The sequence below is a fragment of the Vanessa tameamea genome, chromosome 23 (genome assembly GCF_037043105.1).
Source record: "Vanessa tameamea isolate UH-Manoa-2023 chromosome 23, ilVanTame1 primary haplotype, whole genome shotgun sequence".
NCBI classification, from domain to species: Eukaryota; Metazoa; Arthropoda; class Insecta; order Lepidoptera; family Nymphalidae; genus Vanessa; species Vanessa tameamea.
Genome location: NC_087331.1, coordinates 9,414,289 through 9,438,063, shown reverse-complemented (window position 1 = coordinate 9,438,063; position 23,775 = coordinate 9,414,289). Strand labels below are relative to the sequence as shown.

General features: G+C 34.5%; 1 protein-coding gene and 1 non-coding gene across 3 annotated transcripts in view; one reads left to right on the top strand and one right to left on the bottom strand.

Moving 5' to 3' along the window:
- Nucleotides 1-23,775, top strand: part of Nox (NADPH oxidase) — a 57,930-nt gene that overhangs the window by 9,231 nt on the left and 24,924 nt on the right. The gene's annotated exons all lie outside the window — the stretch shown is intronic.
- Nucleotides 6,244-6,316, bottom strand: Trnar-acg (transfer RNA arginine (anticodon ACG)). The gene has a single exon. It is a non-coding gene; the product is annotated as a tRNA-Arg (tRNA).

Here is a 23,775-nt window from a genome sequence, read left to right as displayed (position 1 = left end):
TTGTTTTATAAAATGTATAGGTACTATAATTGAGACTGACATACTATAGATACCTGTATATTGAGTCGACAAAAACTTATTTTTTTATTGTTAACGGTTTCTTTTGCAATTATTTATTATCATCTATACCTTTTGCGCTTCAATCAACAAAATATATACGTTACAAAGATAGATAGATAGAAGATAGATAAATATTAAAAAAGTAGTATGAAGAGCAGCAGACAGCTTTATCGCTAAGCAGCGATCTCCTTTAGGCAATTTTTGGGTATGGGTCTAATTGTAAAACATGGGAGAAGAGGCACTATAAACAAAAGTAAATATATAAATACATATAAATTAAATTGTCTGCTCATAAAATAATCACAATTAATAAATTCCATGTCCAAAGATCAAAGTTAGACATTCGACTTTGCACAGTTCATTTTAAAAATAATTGAAATTCAAATCGCCTTCAAACACTGAACCGACATGTGACAGTCAATAAACCATTATGATTGGTTGATCCAAATATGCAACTGACCAATCGCATTAAATCTCACCGACATGACCTACATCGCAAATACCTACGTGATCTTTTAAGGTAGTAAGTAGTATTCATTAGGCTGGTGTCTGACTGAATTAGCGATCGTGAAGGTCAGCCGTATTAACTTCGCATGTGGAGTTTGATGGCAATCAGTGATGGTGATATTTTAAATATGACTGAACCAGCTCATGATTTAATTAGGTGTTCACTCATGACCCTTAAGACACTACCGCTGTTACAGTTAACACTACTTGCAACTGCGTGCTAATTGCAATTAAATAGAACAAAAGTTCCAAAAATACCAACGTTATATTTGATAAGGAACACCTATATAATTATATGTATATATCAGGGTAACCAAACGTTAGCGTGATCCAGAAACTTACTTTGACATTCAAAATTTTAGTACTAAAAAGTAAAAAAAAAGCACCTATATTTTTATTCTTTAACAGGGCTGTTTAACGTGAACAGAAGTTCCGAATATACCCCTCAGTCCTTCAGGGTAACCAAACGTTAGTGTGATTTCGAAAATTACTTTTACATTAACAATTTTAGTGAGATGACCCAGTGGATAAACCATGTGGACCAAATTTCGTTGAAATCCGGGCCAGTATCAATATTCTCACAAGTCTATAGTCAGATTGATTCATTTCATAGTCGGCGGTTATCACACAATATGTACTCGAGATTCGACGGCCCGAAAGACTGTTATATTTTCATAGCTTATGTATGTATGTGAGTTTATTTATTCCTTCATAACATCGATATACAATTTAGTACCGTTGCCGAAATCCTTACATCGTTCCGAGTGTCACCGTGAGACTTCTGTCTATAAATTCAATATTTTAATAAAGAATACTATTGAAGTTATTATTAAATTTTGAATATAAAAACAGTTTATTCGCTGCTTTCAATTGTAAATTATATGAAATCCATTTCTAAAAGACCAATTACTTCATATCTTGTCGTTTTTTCTCAATAGGTAAATAAATTTAATTTGATATTGATAAATGGCTATTCCAAGAGCTTGTAAGAGCTAACTTTTATAAAGTATATTCTCACGATGGTAGGTTTAACTTAATTAATTAAATACGATATTAAAATGTTTGTAAGAGCTTCGATTTCAAGCTCTGCGCGATGTATGCCTCGTACACTATATCGATAGTAGTCTAGACTAGCGAGCAAAATACTACATTGAGAGCATCGACCGTGACACATTAAATCTCCAAAATAAATCTGTATGATCAATAATAATTTAATTAATGAATAAATTACCGACGGCGGGTACGACAAGGTCGTCGTGGAAATAACAAACATTTGTTACTTGTAACATGTTTATAGAATTACATAAACTTGTAAGACTACGTATGTCGCTCAAAACGAATGCCACGATTGAATTACACATACATATCTTTTCTTGATACAGAGCCAGGATGGCTCAGTAGTTAGTAAATTACCTATTACCGTACTATCAAGCCTAAGTAAGTTTATTTGAATTTTCATGTATTCGACGTTAAGGATTTTTTGTATATTACCAGATAAACCACATGAAATTTTAATCCTCTCCTTTAAATACTAAGCTTTAAATCGTCTCCTCAAACAGATAGGTCTTTGCTCAGCAATGGAATACGGACGATCGTCGGAGAATGAGATCTCAGAATCAAAATACTTATACTTCGTATTACGTATGTGCTCTTTGTAGTTTCAAGTGATACAATACGTATTCAAACTCTAGGTAGATCTAGTGGTTTAGTTATGATGAGGTAACAAGCTGACAGATCGAGTCACTTTCGCATTTATAATATTCGAAACTATACTGATAAACATGATTTTCCAGGTGTTGTGGACACCTTGTTGAGTTTTTAAACATTGACGCGTGGGTTAAAGCATGATGTCTCGGAACTCCCACAGCCCACACACGCGTTTAAGGCCTCATGGTCATGCCTGTGACCTGTGAGGTGGCCGGCAGCCGGGATGACCTCGTGCCGTGAGCACTAGCGAGAAGTGCAGGGATGAGTCCTTTCACGCTATGAGGAGCACACGTAAATATTAGTAAGGGATGCGACATACGGGAGAAGACCATCATTGTGGTTTTAGATAAAAGGTAAAAATCCCATAAAACAGGCCCGGGTATTTTTTTCCGGATACAGTCGGAAATAATAGGTGCGACTAGTTAAACAATCCTCACCAAGTTTTGTTGTTCCCTAAATTATGCCGCTCCAGGCCTACTCGGCTGATAGGGAACTTCGCCCCCAGACTATTAAAGGTCGGTCGCGTTAAAAACAGGCAGTAAACATCTTCGGCTTTAATGTAATCGTATAATGAAAAATGTGCACTATATATAAACACTTAAGTATTTTAAATCAAACTTTTTTTTTCATAGTCAATAGAGGACGCACTTGCGCGTTAAATAATATAATTGTAACTCGTTTAACGAAATAGTGAAATCCATTTTATGCTCAGGGAATAAGACCAAAAATCGAAGAGCTGTTCATCTTATCGAAGAAATCAATTCGAAGATTGTTATCTCGGAGATGTCATGCACCTGCTCGACTTCCGTTCTGTGGAAACTCTGAAAGATTGTAGATAGAATCTAAGATGATAATCATTTAGTGATAGATATCATTTTTAATTTATTTATTAGGAAGCTGAGATGGCTCTAAGGGTTGAGCACAGGAATTTAAAATACATTGAATTCGTATTTATTTAATTTCTCTTTATAATTTATCTGGTTCTCGGCGGTGAAGCAAAACATCGTTGATGTTTCATTTAAAAATTAACACTTATATCAGAGAACAAGCCGGTTTTGTTAGAAATCGGGGTAGACGCGAGCAGATATTCAACATGAGACAGTTAATTGAAAAAAGCCGAGAATGCAACACACCCTTAGCATTATGCTTTATTGATTACGCTAAAGCTTTCGACTGCATTAACTGGTCTCAAATGCTACGGGTCATGGACGAGATGGGTATACCCGAGCACCTAACATTCCTGGTTCTGAACTTGTACTTTGATGGGCAGTCGTAAGTAAGGTTAGAGAACACCGTCTCTGAGCCTTTAAACCAGGAGTCTAATCTCTCTAAGACTCTAATCTTTTCCATCTTTTTATATGCCTCTGAAACGTGGACCCTGAAGGCCAGAACAAGCGAAAGGATTGACGCGTTCGAAACGAAAAACAAAGATGCATGCGGATTGATTATTAATCAATAACGTATAATTCAATAGGATATGTATGCGTATGATGATATTAAGACGTACTCGACTAGGATCTGGATACAGTCTTAAGCTAAAATAATCTACAGCCTTAACCATAACAACATCAATTCAGAAATATTCGTAGCAAAACCCTTTATTTTTAAATCGTAAAGCAGACTCGCTGTTTGACCATCTAATGCTTAGTGGTCACTACTCCCTATAGATATCTCTGTGGAACCAGCTTTCGCCGGCGGTTTTTCCGAACCGATACGACTTAGGAACCTTCAAGAAAAGAGCGTACTCTTTCCTGAAAGGCCGGCAACGCACCTGCAAGCCTCCCGGTGTTGCAGATGTCCATGGGCGGTGGTAGTCACTTTCCATCAGGTGAGCCTCCTGCTCGTTTGCCACCTCTAACATAAAAAAAAAAATAAAAAAAAAAAAGAGACTGGCACTGTAAATTATAGTAACGATCCCATCAAAATCAAAATAAAATTTATTCAAGAAATCTTTACAAGCACTTTTAATCGTTATTTTGCAAACTATATTAAGTGAAGTTACCACCGATTTGGATTTTTTTTTATGTTAGTTGTGGCAAACGAGCAGGACGCTCACCTGATGGAAAGTGACTACCACCGTCATCGACATCTGCAACACCGGGGGGCTTGCAGGTGCGTTGCCGGCCTTTCAGGAAAGAGTACTCTCTTTTCTTGAAGGTTCCCAAGTCGTATCAGTTCGGAAAATGTCGATTCTACTGAAAATAACCGACAAGAAATTGAGTAGTTACTCTTTTTAACATTTAAATTACTTATATGTAGTGCTGTTTAGCGGTAGAATACACAATACCATGAACTCATCGTGTTTTCACAGGTGGGCTCACACAGAGACTTACCACTTAGTATTCGGTACACAGGTAATCATAGAGGATCTACCTATGATTACCTGTGTGCAAACCGACCGATTATTAATGACATATAATACGTGCAAACAGAAATATATTACTTTATATTTCTACAAAAATATTCACGGCCTCTAATTTCCATGATATGATATTAATCACATGTTGATTACATTCGGACACAATGTAATCACTAACGCCCGCTCCAGCTCACTAAGCCGAATCTAATTAAGAATTAGAATAACATCAAAGTGCCGACTGAATTTACATAATCCTCTGTACGTAATATCGATTTAAGTGATATCAATCCACTGATCTACTTTCAAGCTTCGATATGCGTTTGTAAGCAGCGCGAAGTATTTATTTATACGTCCGATTTAAAATGTTTAAGATGACTGTTTTCCTTGACGTTAATACTTTTAAAAAAATGACTTAGGTTTAAAAGATGACATAAATGTTTTATGAAGTTTAATAAATGGATAGTAAAAAAAAAACTTTTTAATCTGAAGTCTTAAGGACGAGCAAATGTTGGAGGTTGGTGGTCACCAACGTCCATAGACAATGGCGCTGTAAAAAATATTAACCATTTCTTCAATCTCCAATGTGCCACAAACCTCGGGATCTAGGATGCTATGCCCCTTGTGGCTGTAGATACACTGACTTTTCAAACCGGAACACAACAATACTGACTACTGTTGTTTGGCGGTAGATATCTACCATCAAGTTAATATAAATAAAATCCATATATTTTTACATAATACAATTATATATGATATATCTGTAAAAGCTAGCCGACACCGATACCTTTTAAAGCACTTATAAGCTGATATCTCAAAGTTGTAATCGTTTTAATTGTAACAAACCAAAATTAATTTAATCAATCAATCAAAGAGTCCAAAAACATCAGAAGGAGATCACGATCGCTGTTTGTGTTTATACCATAACACCGATAGCATATATAAAGTCAATTAGAACTTCACAAAACTTGAAACTAGAATATTTGACCAACCGCCATTTTAAATTGATGACGTCAAATAGTGGTGGAGTTTAATTGCAACTCTTCTGGATAGGAATTATATACAAGAGAGAATTAACCTTGCGTGTCTTCTGTTTGCTTACAAGGCAGGCAGCAGTTCAGTCGACTACATACATCTCAGAAAAATGAGTCATGTTATAATGCAAACACAAATTAAATTAATTGACTATTTAAAAAAACAAGACAAAATTAGTAACGCAATACTGCAAGTAAACCATGTAGTAAAATTAAAAAGTCGTGACAGTCTCAACGCAATCCAACGCTCAATTTCGAATTAACCGTGGTTTTTGTTCCACGTGGACCTCTCGTCCCGGTCTACCTTTATTAGAGCATATTTCTAAAAGTGCTTGGTTCTATGGGACATGGTCACTACTTACCTTTAGATAATTAGAAATAATGACTGTTCCGTTTCTGGTCTGTCTTCCTTAGAAAGATGTCATACGTCAAAGTGAGGATGCTTCCTCATGTGTTAATTCACTTTCATCATAAAATTATATTTGGAATAATATAGCAAAAATTAACATGATAGTTTACCCAAAATCTCGACCTCTTAAATATTGTATATTAATAACAAAATAATAAATATAAATACTTCGACCCTGCCAGGATTCGAACCTGGAATCTTCTGATCCGTAGTCAGACGCGTTATCCGTTGCGCCACAGGGCCAGAGTTCAGATGATGAGATCGGTAAAATATGTTATTCTATTTTTAATCTAATTTGAATCTTTAAAGCAATAATTTAGTATTTCAGCTATGTCGCGTGGAAATTCGAGACAAATTTATTTTCATACACGAAATAAGTTTTTTAACCTAATAACATTAACAGAAGCAAAAAAAACGTATCATGTCGTAAATGTCCCACTACTGGGCAAAGAGAACTTAAAAATCAAAATATTATTTATTCAAGTAAGCACATTAACTCACCATGCACGAACGAATGTCACGTTACAGTAAATAATAAAATTAAACCTACCACCGGTTCGGAGCCTACCAACAAGGAACTTAGTTACTCTTTTTCACCATTGTAATTGTAAACTCCAAGTAAATTTTGGAAATCAACATATATGCTAACTTCACGTTTTTTTTATCATATATGTGATCTCGTATCAATAAAACGCCCTTTTTATCAAATTTTTTTGTTTCCATAAAATTTAAATTTCATAATATACCAAGGCAACAGAAACACAAAAGATATACTAGGTAAACAAATATTCATTACAAATTCGATTCATGCCCGGCGCCCGCTACTGACGATCCTACTAAATCCGTCAACTCAGACATAACTTCCCCATAAACGAGCCGAGCTGCACGAAGACGACATGGGATTTATAGCTCATGATAATAGGAATCTTGTCATCGAGTCGAAGACCTAAAGCGGACTTGATCATCGCTTATCACATAATTACACCGTATATGAAGCTCCGATCCACCATATTAATATCTTTGCGGTATAATCGTGAATGAAAAAGTCTGTTAGTACGTTGTGTTCATTAATGGTTCCTTATAAGCTACAGAAGGTACCGCGGGCTAGGTTGTTTTTTCACGTTACGAGTATTATAATCTAAGCATAACCCGTTTTTACTCGCAGCTCGCGTCGAATTAGAAAGTCATTACTTTAAACTTAGACTACTTTTTATCCGACGTTAATGACACAAGAACCGTAATGCGTTTCATATATGATATGTATGTCAATATATTATATTTTTCCAGGAATTAAATGTTAAATTAATCACATAATTCAATTGATCTCAAGTGAGGATATGGGGGTGATGAGAGTCAAATTAAAATAGGATAGGAATGTCAATGTTTTGTTGTATAAAATTAGATGTTTTTAGAATATAATCTTTTCACTCGTAAATGTCATGTACAAAGCGATTAAGTCGGTATTTATCAAAATTAACATATCAGAGAGATCAGAAATCGTGTCGATGTAACGCATTCGTAGTCCTACCCAGACTGTGCTCTTCTCACTAGGCGAAGGTGTTTTTGCCCTTTGCACTCCTCAGCAGGAGTAATGTGGCACTTGGCCGAAGGGCATCCTCCCTCTACTTGTAGAATGTCGTGCAAAATGCATTTTCCAGCGATAAAAAAGGTCATCAAACAAGTCCGACTTCGTCCGATGTGAGAACTAGTTTACAAAATAGGTGTTAAAGAAACTAAGCATCGTTAATGTGATTGTGAGACGATTAACATATCTGCATGCTCTTTCGCACGGACTTTAGGGATCCTTGTGTGCAAGCTGAATGTATAAAATTAAAGTTTATTCAATGATAAAACAAATTTTCAAATTAGACTTGTAGTTCCCGAGAGTCTCTCAATCGTACAAATTCTACAGCTTTATAGCATGCCTTCACTCAATCTTATAATCCAATAGGACGGGACTCCCTCCCTACAGGAGTGTAAATACTTCTTATTTCCAAAGTTTGGTCTGCTACTGTGTATATCTTGACAGAAAAACACAATTTTTTTTATCATTCCGACCGAGGAATTTAACACAGGGCCTGCTTTTACAGCCTTATAAATTTGCGATTAGTCTATCGAGGCTGTCGATGTAATACTATTTTATTACCTAAGATAAAGTATTATTTGTAATAAATAAGGTAACATTTAGAGAGTAATAAAATTAAAACATTGTAGAAACGATTTGTTACAATTCGATGAAATAGTTTAAAGGGAAGATCCACAATAAAATCAGCAGTCAATGTAGTGTCGAAATTTATTTTTGTTAAAAGTATTGACTGCCAATTGTATCCATAAGCTGTACTTTCAAAATGATTGGATTTAGACTAAATTCAAAAATTGACTTATTATTTAGCGCAACCACGTTTGATCAAGTGAGATTCCAGATAGTTGCCACTTTGGAAAAAAAAAATGGTTGTCCAGAAGTGTGCGAGTAAATATTATAAGTTATTTATTAAACCAATTTTTAGTTTTTTTAAAACTAATTTATATAAAGTAAGAGTAAGAAAAAATCAATGTTTTTGTATTCATTTCGTGGTTCGTTTACGCGTTTGATATTACAAACTATTCGATAATCCGAAAGTGGGTCAATAAATTAACATGATTGAAAATTTAAGTAAATATACAGCGTGTTTCTATAATCAGTCATATTAAACTGAACCCAGTTATAATACAAAGTACGATAATTAGCGATAGAGTCATAAATTACGATCATTACCATAAGCGAGTCTCCTATTCACTTGGTATGGTAATAGACGCCTTGTACGTATTATTTCTGTGAAACGAACACCTTTAAGTTTTTTTGTCGACCATTAGGACGCTCGTAATACGGTCGTTGAATTTCAAACTAGAAGTATATAACGACCCATTGAGGACATCTCGTCAGATGTGATGTATTAAAATATTGGAAGAAACTCCGAGCTGATGCTTTTTGTAAGCCAGCTATAGTTGAGCAAGTACAGTATTACTCAAGTTCATATCTCTTCGTATTATATTAAGAGCTGTACAAAATATAAGTAGAGAGTCGAGATGGCCCAGTGTTTAGAACGCGTATATCTTAATCGATGATTGCGGGTTCAATCCCAGGCAAGCATCAATGAATTTTCGTGTGTTTCGTTTCTGTTTATAATTTATCTCGTGCTCGGCGGTGAAGGAAAACATCATGAGGAAACCTGCATGTGTCTAATTTCCCGTATTGGAGTAGCGTGGTGGAATAGGAGCATAGCTCCTAACCTTCTCCTCAAAAGAAAGAGCAGGCCTTGACCAGCAGTGGGAAAATTTACAGATTGTAAATGTGTAAATGTGATTTTTATAAAAATCTCGGTTCTACTTGGTGGTAGAGCTCTGTGAAAATCCGTCTGGATGGTACCACATACTCATCAGATATTATTTTGCCAAACAGTAATAATTAGTGTTGTTGTGTTCCGGTATGAAGGGTCAGTGAGATACAAGGGACATATCTTAGTTTCAAAGGTTGGTGGCGCATTGGCGATATAAGAAATAGGTAAGCGCCAATGTCTAAGCGCTGTCAATTACCGTGACGAGAAAAACATAAGTAAGTAAGGCATACTCAGTATTATTAATCAGATCATTTAGATGATAAGTGATTTGATGTCAATTTAATTTTAAATAATCATTTAGGTACACAAAATCGCAAAGATATACTTTTCAGAAAGTATTTCAGCGCTTTAACATTATCGTTTCAAATTTCGGTACGCGCTTATTATTGAAAAGTATCTAAATGAAATATCTAATCTACATTAAACATATAAGTAGTTCGAAAGTCTTGCAAACATAAAAGTATCTACATCTAATGAAAAATATATCAATCTTTCATAATTGTAATATAAATGAAATGAAAACTTGGTATGGATTACGATAATTTATTACGCATAGGGTACCACATACCAAGCGGCGGTGATCAGGCAGTCCACCGTCCAAGTATTCCACACCTCACCTTGCATCTATACCGCTGAGCTTGGAATGACTGGGATGACAATTATGAAGCGAGTAATGCTTCTAAGCGCTTTACGCTAGAAAAAAGTTACTATAAACGCTGCGCAGACTTTAAATTATATAAACAGATAATATAAAGCAATTGCATTTAATATCGAAACGAGTATCGAATATTAAAACATATTTCTATGTAAGAATTAATACGCACATCGTTTATAGAAGTGTTTTTCAAATTTGTTGAACATGCGGCTCCCTTACACGTAAAATATTCCTGGCGATCCCCCAAGTTATAAAGAAGTATGGCAATGGTTTTAAATGATACGTGGGTTATATTTTCTCTCCGTTGGGACTTGCACTGATAATAAACAAGATAAGGCATCAATGATCTGCCTTCTGATTTAAATGTCGTGTGACGAGTTTAACAAAATTGTGAACCGTTTAAGAGACACTATTCGATTCTTATTGTTCAATATAGTTTAAATGACATCGGTTCAAGACACATTAACAAATACAGATATAGGTTAACCCGGCGATCCCTAGAGTAACGCTTTGCGACCTCCTTGGCGGTCACGACTTACAGTTTGAAAATCACTGATTTATAAAAATCGTCAGATTATTTTAAACTATGGAGTCGCCTTAGTTATGTACGAGTACGAGCTATTGACAAACACATCATACTAGAGGTGCCTAAATAAACGACTTTGTGTAATGACATCATTTTTGTTTGCAGTTTTAATTATATTTTTATTCAAAAGCATTTAGAAAGTCACCCGCGTACCCACCGAACAAGCTCTCTTTTTAAAAAAGATGGTTTTTGTCTGGGAGTGTTTTATTTACAGGTCACGTTACGTGGTATGCATGATTAGTGGTACAATACCTGATGAGTAGGTGGTATGGTATGGCAACGAAGCGAGCCCGCACGAAGCCAGTTACCGCCATTTTAATAACATAGTATAGATGAATCCTCAAACCAGCAGTGGGAAATTTGCAGGCTGTTAATGTAATGTAATGGGTATATGTAGGGTAATTTTCAAAAATGTATATAAATTATAATTAATTATAGTATTAGTTTTAATTTAGAATTTTGTAATGTAAGCATTGGTGTTATTTTTATATTAATAGCAAGATTTTTGCTACAAATTTAAATATTCTCGCCATAATAGTTTTAACTTCACAGTGGAACTACGGACCCCTAAGCCTAAATCTAATGAAACTTTTGACTCTTAAAATATATTTAAGATATGAGGTTAATTGCTATAAAAAATGTTTGTTCGAACCAGGCCAATCGATTTATATTTATTTTTATATTAATTTAACAAATTGTTATTACCTGTGCTAATATGGAGTTGAATTTAAATTATCAAAGTGTTTATTTGACACCGTATAATTTTATAATCGTCTTAGCATTTCTAATTACCATTAATCCATATTTAGTTTTCAATGTGGTTGAAGTTGGTCAAGATGTTCATAGTGGAAATACAAAACTATTAAACACTAAATTTTTACATCGTATTCGAATAGCTTTAGAAACATTAAAAGTAATAAAAAGTGCACACAAGAAACTGCAATGAATCTATGGATTTTGTATCTAAGCAATTGAAGTCGTAGGTTCGATATTTATGGAAATACATCTCCGAAAGATAGTTCCAGTTAATGTGGGGTTCTTCAGGGATCTATTCTTGGTTCATTCCTCTTCTTCATTGGTATGAATGACTCGCCTAAATTTGTAGGTCACAAATACTCTTTTTCTAGTATTTGGTACAATAGTACAGGTATTTGAAAGATATTTAATGTCCTTAAAATACCTTAAATAAAGCAACAGATTTTCCTGCCATCAACATAAAAGTATTTTTATTATCTACACAATGATTAATGTTCCTTTAAGAACTACACGAGCAACGGCCCCGTTTCAAGTTTATTATAGATCGAAATGTAATTGCGTCTGTTATTCAAACACATGATAGTCTTAATAAGGATATGGGCGGTGTTCTGTAGAAAAATGATATTCAATACATTTAAGTTATTCTCTAATTAACGGCCGGCCGCGCTAACGACGGTTGTCCACGGCTAAATATGCTATTTTATAAACTTGTATATCTTTCCTTTTTCACTGCTTTATGATAAAGGTGATTCCACACCGAACGTTTAAATCAAGTTTTATAATATCTAGAATGTGAGCAAACTGGAATTAGTCATTCTTTTTTTACAATATTTTGTCTAACTTGCAATGTTTGCTAGTCAATTTAGATAACATCTTGCATGCTGAAATGAACCATTCTTAATCTAAGGAGTTGAAGTTTTTTATGAGTTGGTTCAGTTCTAGTAAAAGTGCATTTTTATAGCAAGCATGATCTGAGTCTACACTCAGTATTATCTCTAAATGATGGAGCTCCTCAACGGTCAGCACATACACAAAATAAAAAAAGCTTGTTTTTAATTTTTTATAAAAAAATATTTTATATAGGAAGTCGCACAAATGTTCTAGTTAAAAGTAACCACTGCAAATGATCACCAACACATCACAAACCAATAGAACGAAATTAAACCACAACAGCTCACGTTTGTCTGATAATTGAGATTTCATCATTTAAATTGACTTATATAACGCCTCGAAATTTATTTTTAACTTGACATACGTCTGAATGTCACTTCTATGTGAAGCTATCGGCTGATTGGAATGTGGATGTTAAATGTGTGACAGTTGATGGTACCTAATTAGATCTGTCCCCAAGTTGCTGTTACGCTGGAGCGACCATCACGATAACTGATTTGTGTTTACGAGTCGCTGCACTTATAGAACATTAAATTGCAGACATAGAACATTAAATTAAAATTTTACAAGGTCTAAAGCAATTTGTATACTTTAATAAAGGATTATTTTTCGTTTTTGTAATTTTTTTAATAGATGGTAGTTTATTTAAAGGCAAAAACTGTTACTGAATGAATTTTTGTGACGGCAATTCACATGGAAGAGTAACTAAAAAACTCGAGGTACAGGTAAACTCTCTTACACTCATAGTTCGAAGGCAAAGCAAATGACAAGGCACAACCCCAGACAAGGGACCAATAGCTTCAAGACTCAATACCGTCGATTGCCTATGTGCGGGATGAGTCTAAAATTTTTTTAACAGAAGTTTCGTTCTTCAGAACCTCGCGATCTCGGGATCTGCAGCCATATAACCTAGCTAATGGAAAAAAACAATATACTTTAAGAAAATATAATTATAATTTTAATTAATATATAACAATATTAAAATGATACGTCTAGTGTGGCTGCACTCTGACAACTACAGGTTGGCCGCGCGATTGATAGATTTAATTATATACTTTTTATGGAAACCGGACGCTTGTTAGCCGCGAGATATTGATCAACGATGCCTGCGTCTGCGCCTCACCCGATCTCGCCGGGACGCAAAAACTTTTTTAAATAGCAAGACTATAACTGTTGTAGATTTTAAAACGAAACTTTACAGTTTTAATATATTATATAAACATAGTTACGATGTCAAAAATATTACAACATGGAATACACAATAATAAAATTTAGAATCAACATGACAATAGTTGCGTTACAAGTGATTTTAAGTAACGCCTCCCCGCGAGTATTGTTTGATCAAGTTATGATAATTGAAAAATAGAACTCTTTCACAGTGACGATTTATATTTATAAGCTTATTTCGATAAAGTTGTAAATAAAAATCTGAAAGTTATTTAAATTAAAAGCTTGTAAATAGCGTTGAAGCTTATTTCACAACGCTAAGTGCAGATTTACACATATGGCATAATATTATCATCTCAAATCATTTACTTGTGTTTTTTTTGTTTCGCCTCTATGAACGAGAGGAATTAGCACATGAAACTCAGCAGTGCTTATCCAGACTTCAACTTACAATCAAAGGTTAATATAATTCACGTATTACGTACGTCGGTGGTCGTTTTGGTCGCAGTGAGTACTCAATTCAGTGAATCGATCCAAAATATTTAACTTACAATTATATATACGTATGTATGTGTGCAACAAGCACAACTAAACACTAACTATGCAAATATTGTTCGAGTGTACAGTATAAATAGGGCTGTTATTTGCAATGATAAAATATAAATAAAAATGTACAATTAATGGCCCATTTGCATCTTTTTTTTTTTTTTTTTATTAGAGGTGGCAAACGAGCAGGAGGCTCACCTGATGGAAAGTGACTACCACCGCCCATGGACATCTGCAACACCGGGGGGCTTGCAGGTGCGTTGCCGGCCTTTCAGGAAAGAGTACGCTCTTTTCTTGAAGGTTCCTAAGTCGTATCGGTTCGGAAAAACCGCCGGCGAAAGCTGGTTCCACAGAGTGGTTGTGCGAGGCAGAAAGTGTCTTAAAAATCGCAAATCGCATCTCTCGTATGTAATTGCTAACTACATAAAACACTACGAAGGCCCCGTCGAAGCTGTCACTGATCACAGCGGGATGTTAACGCGTTGCTCACCGCAAGAACTCGTTCTCCGCAACCGCGAAAGCATCGCGCGCAAAGAAATCGATTTACTTAACAAGCAATGTGAAATAATCAAAACTTTGCATTAAGAGTACATTAAAACGTACCACTAAGTATAACTTTACGGCAAAAAAATATTTTAGCAGCAGATAAATCTAGCCATTAATCTAGTCTGTCCACTACACCGTCTCATATGATGACCGTGCTAGGAACGTATCAGACAAAATAATATTTATATTAAGACGTATGATATGCATACGGTACAGAGAACGTTTTTGGGCAATGGTATACCCATATGTAAAATGATACCGGGAAATGTAACCAATTTACCATTTACGAAATTTAAAAAGTAATAAACTTTTTAAAGACTAAATTAATAAATAAATCTTATTATTCATTAAAAGAGACTTTTACACACTAAAAAAGACTTTTTAGAAAAAAACGCCTGGATTTAGGCTCGGGTTCCATCACAGGACACTAATTATTGTAAAAAAAAAAAAAAATGTAAATCTGTTTAATTAAAAAGAGCAACTATGCGCGTTTCTTGCCGTTTCTTTTCGCTGGAGGCTGCTTTCAGAAACGTTGGCAGTATTTTAATATCGACGATTCAAAAACGCTTCATTGTAAAGTTTACTTGAATAAAATTGATTTGATTTGATATGCATACGGTTGCTTGTCTCAATACCGTCGCGGGCCATGTTCGGAGCGTCAACAACAGTGTTATAATTGTTGTGGTACTGAGACGGTGTAGTGGACAGACTTCCTATTATTTTTTTAATTTCACAACATATTTGTCTTGAGAGCCGAGTTGTTAAAACACGTGAATCCAGATCCAAGATTGTGGGTTCAATACCGGGCAAGTAACGTAAAAGTAATATCACTAAGGTTGTAGGACTTTAATTTGTGTTTATAATTCATTTTAAAATAATACCTCAGGTAAATCTGCCACATGTGTATCCACCAGCCAAGGAATGTGCACTCCTCTAGTAGAAAAGAGACAAAAGAAGGAGGTTATCTTTTCAGTTATATTTTTTTCATGTCTGTTACCTCGGAACTCCTCAATTTATGAACCGATTTAGAAAGTTTTTTTTTTGTTTGGGCTTCTTCACGTTTAAATTTAAAGTTCGTTTATTTTTATCTCCACAGACAACGTATTGTTTTTAGCGTATCTTTTATATTGTGTCAATTTACCTTTAATTTGATAATCTAATATTACAATTAGTGATGACTATACAAATTTCAATTTAACATTCTTGTAACATTTAGTTGGCAATAGCCGTGTATCCAGAATGCCAAGTGCCAGTTGTCTTAGCAGCGAGACATTACAAGCTGTTTGTTGTATTCAACCTTTGATATTAAATCTAAAATTAATATTATCCAATTAACTAAATGAATGTAAATTAACTTTACAAATATCGTTCAGTGAGATATGTTAATAGCGCGTATCATAAACATGTCGGCTTGAAATAGCAAGGCTGCCTATCCAGCTTATTAGAGCTTAGATCTGATTTAATACCTAGATCGCAAAAGGTAACCACGATTTCTCAATATTTTACAATTATCGAGTTGATTAATTTGTTTTGGTAATACGCGAAATTATGTTCGGTTTTAATACAGATCAATGAAGCTTTTGTCTTTATTTTAACTTATAGTTTGAGATTCTAATGTTTTTAATGTTCATTTTGAAAAGCTCCAGCCGTAGATGTGCAGAAAAATAAAGAGGATTTTTTATTGCAGTTTATTAAATTGTTATGATTTAAAAAAGAATTAATTTTAGAGAGCGAAAAAAAGTTACTGGACACGTAGAGAGCGGCGCTATGGATGTATAAGAAAAAAAACAAATGTAAATTGCGAACAGACGTCGTCAGTTTACAATGAAATTAAATTAAAAAAACCCGTCATAGGTTTCGAAATTTGTAAAAATCTGTTTAATAAACGAGAAGTTTCGCCTGCCACCCACTAGTCTCTAATGATACTAGAACTTCGAACTTTTAAATAAAGATGCTTAGATTTTAGAGTTCTGGATTCAAGAACTATAATTGTTATTACTAACCTTGGCCCAGTAGTTACAATATCTAAATATTAACTGATGATGCTGCATTCAAATCCGAGCTGAGCACATATAAAGCAGATGAATTCATGTGCTTTATATGTGTTTATAATTCATCCCGTTCTCAGCGGTGAAGGTAAATATTGGAAGAGACTTGCACGTGGCGCATGAGATTCTGCCACTATTATTCACCAACCCACATCGCAGCAGCGTGGTCGAGCACTTTGCCCAGCCATGGTACATTTACAGGCTATCACTTTATTTTTACTTTTGAACTTGAAATTTAACTTTAAAATCACATCACATTTTCTTTTTGGTGTATCTATACGTATTAATTTGTGTATTTCTGAGACCAAGATAGTTACGCCTATGATGGTGAGATATACGCCATCACCATGCTGAGATGCCCCTATAAGCCTAGCCTAATCGCCGATAGCCCTTTTCATCAGTTTTCCCACCGAGTAGTCTCTGTCGATCGTATGACCGTCTCATAACCCCTTTCCTGTTAGAGTCTCAGGTTACTGGCAGGTTCTTCACCGTTGCCATACCTAAACAAGCTTTCATTTAACATCACCTGTTAAAGTGTTACGTACCATTAAATAAATGCAAAAAAAAAACTTCACAAGCAATAAAAAACTATTCGATAATCAAATAAATAGTCAAGTCGCATTTATATAATATTTATGTACATTAGTTGCACCATTTCTTGTGAACTTATTTAATGGGACAGCCGGTGATAAATGACTCGAGTTACATATCTAGATTTTACGACGTATTTAGGCCTTACCTTAATTGTCTGTACGTTATTTAGCATAAACATATTATCATATATATTTACTTAAAAGTAATATAATACAATATATCTTTATGTTTAATAGCATTTTTTATTTTTATTCAATTTGGTAAAGGAATCTACTCCTGCGCTACCGGATTGAGATTAAACTATTGTTTGCAGCGACAAAGTCCCCAAATATGTTAAACGAGGGATAACTATTGAGGCTGAAACGTTTTGGGCGTAAGCCTACCAAATAATAAAACTATCTATAATAATTATTACACGTTCATGATTGATTGAAAAGAGTAACAATCGTTTTCGGCTTCTTGTGAGTACATTTCGAATCGGCGGTAGCTTTAAAATTAATTTATCTTGTATAATGAAGATTTAAACGTATGTATGTATAACAGCCTATGCTGCGTGTACACGAAAATTTTGTAAATGTTGTTTGTGGTGATTGTTTTCTAGTTTTTATTTGTGCCAATAGAGGACAGATTGTTTCGCCAATCTCACGTGCGATGGAGATTAAAGGGTACGGTCGAGATTTCTTATAAGTTTTGAAAATATTGTGCATTAGTAATTTACGTGTTGTCTTTGCTCAAGTAACTTTAAAAACCATTTTATATCATTACATACCATAAAACAAAGTCGCTTACCGCTGTGTATTCCTGTGTATGCTTAGATCTTTAAAATTACACAACATATTTTGATGCTGTTTTTTAATAGACAGATGGATTCAAGAGGAAGGTTTATATGTATGATACATGCACAACATAGTAGAGAAACAGATAATTTTACAGTGATGTATATTTAGTATCAGCACTGTACGCTTGCGAAGCCGGGCTGGGTCGCTAGTATTTAAATAATGAGCTATCCGTAGTATCGACAGAAGCATATGAAACAGAAGCTCCTGAAAAATAAAAATTACTAGGGTAAAAGGGATAATATTACAAACTAACACCGCGCCAAATTCAGTGAACAAAAGTCGTGGGTCCAGTTAGTTATAAATGTCACTGTTCTATCAATCAAATGTCACCTAACCTTGCATTCACTGCAACAATAACGCACTTCTATTGGTCACTTCACAGCGTGACAGTTCGGGTCACGAACAACCAATCATAGCCTGTCATTCTGTTAAATGTACAAATATTTTTCAATTATCTGTGCCCCGCCTGACTAATGAATAACGGCTCTTTTTGTAAGACAGCTCCCGCGGTATTTATTATATTCTAGTTTATCTTACTAATGTAATACAAATGTATTTTTGTTTGTTTGTTTTTACATGTGTTTTAAATACAACGCTTATACTTTTATCACTAGGAGCTCGTGAAGCTGCAGGTTCCGAAGTTCGGACGGATTCAAACGAATTTGGGGGGCAAACTGAAAAGGTTATTTCGTTTCAAGAAATTTTCAGTAGTAATCTGGAATTTGAAATTTGATATTACACTTGACTTGTAAAGCAATTGAAGTCCTGCAGCTGTTGTCAAGTCTCATATTTCTGAAACGATTCGCTGATACACACTGATCTTAAAAATTAAGAGATGAACGCATCTGATAAAGTCGAGCTTCAAATCTAATTACATCACTAGCCGAAAACAATTTCACAGCGATGAATCAAGATATTTTAAATCAAGATAACATAAGTTTCATGAGGCAGAATGGAACACATACAGAAGAATCGAATATCAACAGAAGTTCCAACATCTTATTGACCGCCAGCTATCCATGTACACTGCTGGCCAAAAGTTTAACAAAAGTATCTCATTGCTTAAATTATCTTACTGCTTGTACTAAATACACCCGTTTACCTGTAAATTGTAATACCATATATCTATATGACTCTTTTTTTAATATGTCACCAACTTTAACTCATAAAAACGTAAGATAGGTATTCTTTACCTATTGTGAAAACAGCTGAATTAAACTAGTGTTCCTAATCTTCAAGTGTAAAAGTTAACCTACCTACTAAAGACCAGAAATGGGGGCATCAACGAAGCTTTCTTTTATAACCTTTGTAGGCGAACGGGTAAATAGGCCACCTGATGGTAATTAGTCACCACCGCCCTTAGACTCTTAGCCACCAACCTTGGAAAATAAGTTATTATGTCCCTTGTGCCTTTATACACTAACTCATTCATTCTTCGAACCGTACAACAATGCTTTGCTTGGCGGTAAAATATATGCTGGGTAGGTGGTACCTTCTCAGACGGGATTGCACCAAGCCCTACCAATATTGTAGCCTTAAGCTGACTACAATAACTTAAATCCAAATTGTATTATCAATTACCAGATCATTTATTATTCGTTATTTAATTACAATCTTCATTTTAGTGTCCTCGCCATTCAGTGTCGTCTATATGATCCAATACACCAAATACCGTAATTTGTTCCATAAAAAAAACTCGCATTAAAGTTTCGTAGTTAAGTAATTTATGTTCTGAATTTAATTAAGTTGGTAACAAACTGTTGGCCAGCGGTGTATGTGATATATGATACATTAATTAACACTCGGAAGGCCACCGGAGACATGACTGTGGTTTTGTAGCAATCATTATTAATTATGTCTTAAGCCTGATATTAGAAAATCATTAATTATTTGAAATCTTATTTGGTGTTGTTACAGATTCATTAAACTTATAAATAACTCGGATTGAGTCATGTGAATAATTTTATAGCCATACAAGTTTATAATTAGATCCGTGAGTGTCTGTCTGTGCACGAATCTCATACGAATCGTTAGACGAAGTATGAAGAACCTCGATTTGGTGTTTTTTTTAATAATTTGGGACGTAAAAAATAAATAGTATAGTAGAAACAGACTGTACATTTTTTACTCCTGAATGAAAAGCTTCTTTTCTTGAGAAGTTTAAATTAAAAAAAAAAGTATATCCTAATTTTTTTAAGAAGTATAAAAACTCGTGAGTAATCTTCGAAGAACAAATCTTATATCAAAATCATACTTATATTATATTGAGCTGAATTTTGTTTGCGTTATTTTTTTTATTATTGAATATTTTGCCGAATGCTTATTCGATTCATACAAACCAACAACATTGTGATGAATAATTTCAATGCGAAAATGCTGGCTCATCATAATTATTTCTTAATTTTTTATGATATATCTAGGCGGACGGATAAATGGGCCACCTGATGGTAAGTGGTCCACATGGACATTGGGACCATATGAAATCCCAACCGCTTCATACATAACCAATACACCACCAACCTTGGTAACTGAGCCTTGTTCCTGTAGTTACACTAGCTTACTCACGCTTCAATACGGAACACAATAATACCATGTAATGCTTTATTTAATGTAATACTTGTCTGTACTGTTATCATGGTATAAAATTCTAATATTACGTGCAAAGACGGGACATATAGCTTGCGCGATCGTTTTATACAATTAGTTTCTACGAATCAAATGATCATGAAAAAATAAAGACCATACATTACACAACTCCATATAACGCCGGGCATTACAACACAATGACAAATGATCTCGAACCGGCCGGCATCCCCCGCTGTAATTAAATACAAAAGTAATCTACGACAATAATCGTGTTTTCGATTATTTACAACAGTTGCCCGTCAAAGCGTCATCGATCAAAGCTTTAGAAGGTTATTTGAGAAGTAATTGTTATTATGTTACAGTAAAAAATATATAATATATTATAACCTTAGAAGCTACTGTAACTGTCTACGTAACATGCCTTTGTATGTTTGTCCGCTACGATTCGTTTGATTTTTGTGATCGTGACTGTACTTTAGTGAGTTGTTTTGCGGTTGCCCGCGAAGCTTCTAAGTTCTATACCTAAATAAATTGTTTTTTTTTTATTTTTTTGTTCTTATAATATTTTATGTTGACCTTAGGGACGGGGACTATAATGATCCGAATTAGTTTCTATCTGTGCGAATCCTGGACGGGTTAGTTATCTTTATATAAAATTGATGTTGGTTTATTTATTTTATGATATAAGTACTAGGACGAGCACATGGGACACCTGTTGGTTAGCGGTCACCACCGCCCATAGACAATGGCGCTGTAAGAAATTTTCCTTACGTCGCCAATGCGACACCAACCTAAGGAACTAAGATTATATGTCCCTTGAGCATGTAGTTGGCCCTGGCTCACTCATCCTTCCAACCGGAACGCAACAATACCGACCCGCTCCGCCCGTCTGGATAGACGGGCTTGCATAAAGCCCCACCACCAAGTGTCAGGGGTCACTTTTGAGTTTTTATTGTCAATTTTATCCTTTTTAGTACAGTATGAATAATAAAACTAACAAGTAACGTGCCAGCCCTAATCTTAAACAAGCCTCTTATACTACTGTATTGTACTGTCAGCCAAAGCTTCGATTTGCTTACTGATTTATGATTCAACGATTCGTTGATTTATGATTCAGCACAATTAATCAGCCTAAACGATGGCAGATGTAATATTTCATGTCGATAGCTTGCTTCGATAATTTATATTTCGGTGAATGTTTGTGGTAGTTTAATTGGACCTTTTGCTATTGAGACGACAATTGTATTATTTTGCAATGAATGTGTAGACGAGATGGGTTGACAAAAATATTTAATTCAATTTGATCAATGGATAGATGAAATCATTAAAAAAATGCGACCAACGTAAATTTATTTGCTGTATAACCTAGCTGTTTTGTGTGTGTGTGTGTGGAAAATTACGACAAGGCTAGTTAGTCTAGTTACTTGTCTAAGAGAATTTTTGATACCGGACGCCTTTCAAGTATCCAGTTTTTTAATAATGGGTGTATTTTAGTTATTTTTCTCTAAGTTATTAAATTTTTACATAATTTATTTACATGAGAATTAACTATATTAACTTCAAATAAAAAATATGACAAGAGCCTCGTTACTTGGTTTTTAAACAACATCTCCATTTTGCATCATTATTTCTGAAGGTTACATACAAACAAACATTTTTTTCTCTTTAGGAAATTAAGCGTAGGTGACTCATCTATGCTATGGGAGGCGTTTATAAGTAATAACACCGTCACGCGGAGCCTATTTTAATAAAATTATGGCCCGAAAACCTCGTTATTTTTTGAAGTCGGTTATAAACAGGGACTGCAGCTCATTAATGTAATACCAAGGCGTCCTGTTGGTCTCGTTTTCTCGCAGAACAACGAAGAGTTTAGAACGACGAGAATCATGGATATGGATGAAAAGTTTATAGGTACTTTAAATTCTTTTTTTTTTTCTATAAAAATATACAATATTTTTTTAATAAAGACCTTAATTATTGTGCCACAAATTTTATTGTGATTTTGAATATATTATTCGCCAACTTTTTTTTATATTTGTCAATTTTATATATACTACCTAGGCCGTCTGGGTAGATATGCTACCGTCGAACAGTAATAAAGTGATCGAGCCATTATATCTACAGGCAAGGAAATGGTAAATATTTCTTACAGCGCCAATATCAATGGTTGACCACTAACTATCAGATCAGGTGGACCATACGCCCGACCTATACTATAAAAAAAAAGTTTATGTATACAAGGTTACTACCAATTTCATAGCATGCCATGCGTTACATAACATATTAAAACATACATTGATCGATGCGGGAACCGATAACAAAATGTCAAACAAATTATACTGTATATTGTCATATAATTTTCATATATACGATCGAATTTGTTTGTGAAACTTCAAGTTTCGCAAATCTCTATTAATGCCATGGACATGCCACATCCTGTATATTCTTACATCTATGACTCCCACCAGTCAGTCAGTCAGGTGTTGCCATAAATAGGCTTATTTTACTCCTTCATAATAAATAACGTCGGTACAGCCGTCTGTCTGTCCTGTTCGACATATGCTTAATGGATACATGTTTCCTTAATATATTTCCATGAAATTATCCATGTACAAGTTTTGATTAACAGTAATTAATTGTTAGCAGCCACCAGATGTTACCAGACGTTAATAATATCACAGCTAAGGGATAACACACCAACGAATATCGCGTTCATGTGTTTTAGAATGGTGGAAACGTATTGAATTTTACAAGAAATAATATTTTAGTTGGACTATGCAGGACACTGAGACTTTTATTGGATCTGGCTGAAATTATATGATTTTAGACATTTTTTATCGCTCAACATTGGACAGTCAAAAACTTTGTCTTTAAATATTACAAGTAGATAATCTTAATTATTAATTAAAATGTTTGTAAGTGTAATAATATTCAGTTCATATTAATATACAGATAATCCTTGTCGGTATTACGCAATCAAACTCAAGACAATAGTGCGCCGAAGTTTCGTAAGAGCTTTCATACGCTAAGAATTACGTAAACGTGCGACCGCCTTAAGTCAGTCTTAGTGCGTAAAAAATATTCGAGTTTTTAATATACCTTCATTAGTGT